General features: G+C 36.7%; 1 pseudogene; it reads left to right on the plus strand.

The window, feature by feature from the left end:
• The first annotated feature begins 377 nt into the window (after nt 1-377).
• On the plus strand, nt 378-495 carry LOC114455764 (uncharacterized; annotated as a pseudogene).
• Nucleotides 496-6,632: the final 6,137 nt, after the last annotated feature.

Consider the following 6,632-nt stretch of genomic DNA (forward strand, 5'->3'; position numbering starts at 1 on the left):
TTTATTTTCATAAAATATACTGGACAGTTTGATAGATGTATGTGGTTAGTTTCAAAGAAAATAATTTAAGAACTTAACAGAATCAGAATCTGTTGGAGAAGCAAAAGTTGAACTTTTTTGACAAATGGAATTTGACAGTTTGATAAACATACAATAAAAAATAAAAATAAATTGTATTGAATATCACTTTGTACTTTTAAAGGGGAAAATTGTTTAATATTCATATTGCGATGTGTATTGTATTATTCAGTGTCAGGATATATCATATTGTGGCATGAAAATCATGAATCGTATCGTCAGATAAGCACTCCATGCTTCAGATAACCATATATACTGGTGTCACGGTCTGAGTTTACCTCCGTACTGAGATTACTGTATATCGTGGCCATACCAGCCTCCCATTGGCCGATCCCGTTAGATCTCGGAAGCTAAGCAGGTCTGGGCCTAGTTAGTAGTTGGATGGAAGACCACTGAGAATTCCAGGTGCCACAGTGGGGTGGCAGTCACCCCAGTGGTATCTGTCATTGTGTCTTTGAGCAAGGCACTCTACCCACATTGCCTAGTATGAATGTAGTGTGTGAGTGAGTGATGGTGGTGGTCGGAGGGGCCAATGGCGCACTATGGCAGCCTTGCTTCCGTCAGTCTGCCCCAGGGCATCTGTGGCTACAACAGTAGCTTACCACCACTAAGTGTGGAGTGAAAGAATAATCCCTTAATTCTGTAAAGCATCTTTGAGTGTCCAATAAAGCTCCATATAAAATTAATGCATTATTATAACCCCTAACCCTAACGTAATCCAATAAACAATTAAAACGTGTACGTTCACTTTGAAAACAAAACGAATAAAAAAATTTTTTTAGCAAAAATTTATTTTTTGGTAGTGCGCATGTGCCATACAGTCTCAGTACGATGTGAACTCAGACCATGACACCGGCTTTCTTTGGCTAATGGTTTGGGTCAATAAACTGCCCTTTGAAGTACAACACGTGGCTACATAAGCATCTATTCTGATTAGGAGTGTGTGTTTATGGCAGCAGCAGCAGAGTACATCATAAAGTCATCTAAAGTCATCTGTTTGAAACACTCATCAGAGCTGTTCGCCACACACACACACACACACACACACTGCTTACTTCTCACTTCTTTGACCACAGAAATAATCCATTTAAGACTGTATTCCATTCTTATTTTCTTACCACTGCATTGAGTCAAACAAGCGGAAAACACGTCAGTTCATCCACTATTTTATTTATACCACTTTTTTCATTTTACCTGGTAATTACAATGGCGATACAAGCGGTTCCTAAAAGTGAAACCGTTTCTGAACACTTGCACTGCGTTTAATTTCACCAATATACTGAACATAAAGATATTACCTGTGGATAAATTGCATTAAAATAGTTCAAACAGCTGTTCACAACCAACCAAAACTTAGAATCTTTCTGCCTTGTGTACTTCAGTGAGGGACAACAACATTCAAACGGCCATAACCTCTTCAAATATTATTTGATTTCTATGTGTGACTCAACGTTGGATAGCTTAGAATCCACTGACTTATTATTATTTCAGGAAGGAGTTACATTTTTGCAATTTTCATTCATATTGAGTGTGTTTTGTGAGCTTCTGTCAAACAGATTTTGTTTTTTCAACACTAAATGGTCAAACTGGCCAAAATTCACCAGCAATCTAGTTAGCCTGTTAGCTTCTAATGAATATCCAGGCTCCTCTATCAGAACATGCGAAATAGTGTGAGGAAAAAATGTGAATAGGTCATTGTGGGATGCAGCAGTGGTGATATATTTAGCACGTTTAGCAGGTAGGTATTCACTGTCACAGTTTTACTCACAGATGGCTGTAATTGTTGTATGGAGAGATATAGGTGAACCAACAGGGATGGAAAGAACAGATCTTTACAGCTCGAGGTAACATTTCTTGAATACATGAATTGATATTAAAAAAAAAAGCTCTTACTTTCTTACAGCTAGTCTCTCATATTGTGTTTCTCCTTAGAGTCACTCTTGTTTGCTACTCTTTTTACATCATAAGTTCAGAATGACTGCATGCTTAGAAAAAAAAAGTGAAATTATTGAATTTTCCACTTGCATCTACTACATGTGCCTTAATTTAAAAATACACAAAGACAGCCTTGGTGATCTATTGGCCTGTCTGCATGAGTTATTGTTACAGTAACTTCATTGTGCTGCATCTGGGCCACAGATTTGGCTCACAGCAGCATTTTTCCTTTGACAATGAAAAGTTTCGTGACAACTACGTGGCAAGTGAATGTGTTTCCCCGTCGGGTAATGCTGAGGGAGTTGTTTTGGTGCCAGTCATAAATCACATTACAAGCCAAACCAGACTAAGAGGGAGATAAAGCATTAAAATCTAATACAGTATATCAAATACAGTGTTTATCAACTTACTTTTCCTTGTGCAGAGCACACCCAAAGCCAAAAGTTTAGTTTTCAATTGAAGGATTTATTTGTGACTTTTTTTTATTTATTTTTTTTTATCAAAATCCAAAGGCTATAAAGAAAATTATGATAATAAAAATGTTTTAAACCACCATGAAACCCACTGTCATGCCACAGCTAACCTTAATTATTTCAAGGTATTTTGTCTCGAGAATCTCTTTTATTAAAATTCTATTTTTCAAGCCAAAAGCTTGTCAAAGGAATCCAATAATTTAACAACTTAAGTTCAGTTTAAAAATCCTAAATCCTGTTCCAAAAAAGGGTAGAATGTACATTAAAGAGAATATAAAAAGACCTGCATGCCGACGTGATTTACTGCATGAATAAATGCTCTTCAGGTTCCAATCGCACCTACACAGCAACCAAACACACACAAAAAAATCCCTAAATAGGAGCAAAAACCACCGGCCTGAAGAAAATAAGAGATTTATTGGTCCGAGTAAAAATATTTGCTTCAGGATGTAAGAAAATAATCCATTTGAGCAGGAAAACCATTGGGTGGCTTCATATTTGAAATAATGAAAGGTCTAGATGTAGTTTACTGAGGTTGGAATCCTGGCTGTGGAGTTCATATGGAAATCTCACCTTTTTCATGACGTTTTGTGCTGTGATAGAGAATGACTTTATTGCAAACCTCGCCTCATTTCAACACAAGCCCACACACTTGTTAAATGTCTCAACTTTCCACGAGTCACCATCACCTTCCATGAACCAAAATTAAAGCTGCTAATTATGAGACATAGTTTAACCGAGGACAATATTTCACTTCACTGATGCTGATTTTTCAGTTTTAATATTGTAGAAAACATTTAATGAAATATTAAAAAAGATATATGAAGTAGAAAAGCTAAAGTGACACCATGGAGCTGATTAATGAGAAAAACATCCACCAAAATGATCCAGAAAAATAAACACACTTTTAACACTTTTTACCCTGCGGGTCATTCTTAACCCAGCATTATTTATGGGGAGATAAATATTCACAGATATGTAGTATCCACAATTATCACTTTTGTCAGATTTTTCACATGTGTAATTTGTGTGTCTAACGTTTCTGAAAAATGTGAAAATCTAAAAATTTAAACATCTAGAAATACACATTTGAAAATCTAAAAAGAGACACTAAAAGTCCAAAAATGTGTGAAAATCTAGAAAAAATGCATGTGGGAAATCTAAAAATAAGTGAAAATCTAGAAAACCACGAGAAAATCTAGAAGAAGAAAAAAATAAAAATCTGAAAAAGTGTGAATATATTTGAATATTTTTGAGACAAATCTCTCCCCATTGATATTTGCCTCCAGAAAATGATTTTTATTCAAATCTTCTGAAATTTACTGACAACATTAATGACCACAAGAGTATGAACCGTATTGGTTGTGGTGATGATATGACCTTTCCTGCAGCGCCACCATCAGGTCAAACTTTCAGGTTTAGAGTTACCTCCAGGTATGGGGATGTAAGGTCACACCAATAGACAGGATTTACACAGCGAAAACAGGTTGGGGTCAAATTGACCCCAGAGGAACACCAATGCGTGCAATATGTGTTCAGCACATTGGAAAAATATCATCATGATAAGTTTATGCTCAATCACTTTTACAGATTGAATTAGGAAAAGTCACAAAATATGAAGCAAAGAAAATATAAACTATTACTATTTATTTCTTAATAATTTTTTTCTACTTAAAAAAGGGAAACAAAAAAAAAAGAAAAAAAGGGGGAAAAAGAAGTGAATGGAAGGGAACAGGGAAGAGGGAGTCAGGGTAGGGAAATAGAAGGGGAAGAGTTGACTGTTTTACGGTGAGAGTGAAATGTGATGTTTGTGCTTATTGTGTTGTGTAATCAGTTAAGCCAGTACTATTATTTTTTTTAATGATAAACATTGAATGGGGTCAAATTGACCCCAAGGATATAAGGAGGGTAAAAGAAACAATGGAGAAAATACAAAAATTCCACCAAAAATTTGAAGGAGAAAGAAAATCCTAGTGTATCCACCTATTATTACCAAATCCACTGCTACATGAAGCATTGTGAATACCCCGTTAGCCACTGCATGCCCTGACACTCAGCAACATGGCATTATATTTACATAAAGACTGATTTCTATTGCATGCTGGTAGTAATCTATCCGACCCCCCAGCCCCACCAAGTCCAACCAGTGCCAGTCATTATCTCATTACCTCAAAGGCACAACATCTGTTCTAATTAGATGCAAAAACATGCACAAACATCTTACATCTGTAATGTGTAAACAACTAATGAACAATCACTAGATGTTTGCTGAGAAACTTATAAAAAATAACACTGAGAAGTACCGTAATGGCACCTAGTGCAGGGGTTTTCAACCTTGGGGTTGCCTGAAATATCTAGTAATTGATAAAACATTACTGACTAAAATCATTTTTTTTATTATTATTATTATTTGTTTTTCCTCAAAGAAACGTACCCTATTCTATACTTTCACTTTCTCAAAAATAATCTCTAGTTCAAATATGAAAATATCTGAGCTGCTGCCGGTGCTGCTTCTATTCTGGGTCCTGCTGACTCTGGCCCTGTCTTTGCTCCTCTGCTGGGGTCTCGGGCGGGGGGGCTCTGTGGGGGTTGGGTACGGGAGTGTGGGTGGGAGTGGGTTGGTGGCCTTGGGTCTTCGGCTCCTTGGGGCTTTCTCGGGTGTGTATGTTGGGGGCTGTGGCTGCCTCTAGGCTTGAGATCTTGGGGGTGGCTGGGGGGGTGCTCGGCCGTGGGGGGCGGGGGGGGTTGGCCTCCCTGGCCCCTGCTCCTTCTGCTGGCCTGGCTGCATCTTCGGTTCCGGGGCAGAGCTTGGGTTTGCAGTAGCGGTTCTTGCACATACACTAGTATTGGGTTGTGGGATAAAACTCGTAGTGGGCTTAACTTTAGACACGTTGATCGCAAATACCTGTTTTAGGTATTACCACTCACTCCTTCCTCTGTCCACAGCCATCACCATTATACCTAAGCTCCACACTAATCAAGCCAGTCACCAGACTGGCTTGATTACACAACATAATAAGCACAATATGCACAACTATAACTTCACATCTCACTCTAACTTTAAAATAATCAACTCTTCCTCACCCTTAACATTTCCCACCTTGAGTCTCTCTTCCCTGTTCCCTTCCCCCTCACCTAAGTGTAACATTGCCTTATCTTTTTATCCTGTATCCTCCCTAATATAGCGTTTCTTACCCAGCCTTAGGGAGCCCTGGTGATGGTCACATTTATGCAATAAAATACATTCATTTATTTAATTTCTATAACAAAACATGTATTGCTGTCTTAAAAAGATTACACTTCTTGTAGTGTTGATCTTTGATAGCATGTCCAGACAAACAAAAAAAAAAATCAAAAATTGGTTCTAGAGAAGAAAATATCTCTGGATTTGCCAGAAATTTGCGAGCTAGATTTATTCGAGAGCGACAGCGAGCGCACATTAATCAACATTGCAAAAATGTATATGTGCCCGAGTTTGCCAAAAGGCTATTGTTCATTGGTAGTCCCAATCGCCAGGTGTTTAATGGCATTTTATAACAGATATAAACAGTATACCTATGATACAAGATATACATAGTAAAAAAATGTCAATAAAATGACAATAGGATCATTTATAAAAGAAACAATGAATTGAATACACAGCAGGGTTTGGGTCAATTACAACTGTAATCATGTAATTGATACTTTATTACAACTGTGATGTAATTATAATTATAATTGCAATTGAAAATAATTGTTGCTCTTGTAATAATAATAATTAAATTGTAATTGAGTTCAGATAATTGACTTTGTAATTGTAATTGGACATGAAAATTCTCTAAAAACTGTCAATAGCAATTAAACGCAAAACCGGGGAACCATGTTACACTTCTATGGCTTACACATACGTAAGTTAATACGTTAACATTCAATGAAATGTGTTTCATATCAAGTTTACCAAAAATATTAAGAGCAATATTTTCATTACTTAGGAACCCTAACAAGGTAACAAAGAGATAAAAAACTAATTGGATGATAGATCATAATTTTTAGTGTATTTTACGGCTTATTTAAGACTGGTGTAAACCGATTGTTATCATAAGAGTTGCTAACACAAGAAGAAGGTTAAGTTTTATGGGGTTATTTGTTTTGGACTCAGTAATTAAT

The sequence above is a fragment of the Gouania willdenowi genome, chromosome 21, assembly GCF_900634775.1.
Source record: "Gouania willdenowi chromosome 21, fGouWil2.1, whole genome shotgun sequence".
NCBI classification, from domain to species: Eukaryota; Metazoa; Chordata; class Actinopteri; order Blenniiformes; family Gobiesocidae; genus Gouania; species Gouania willdenowi.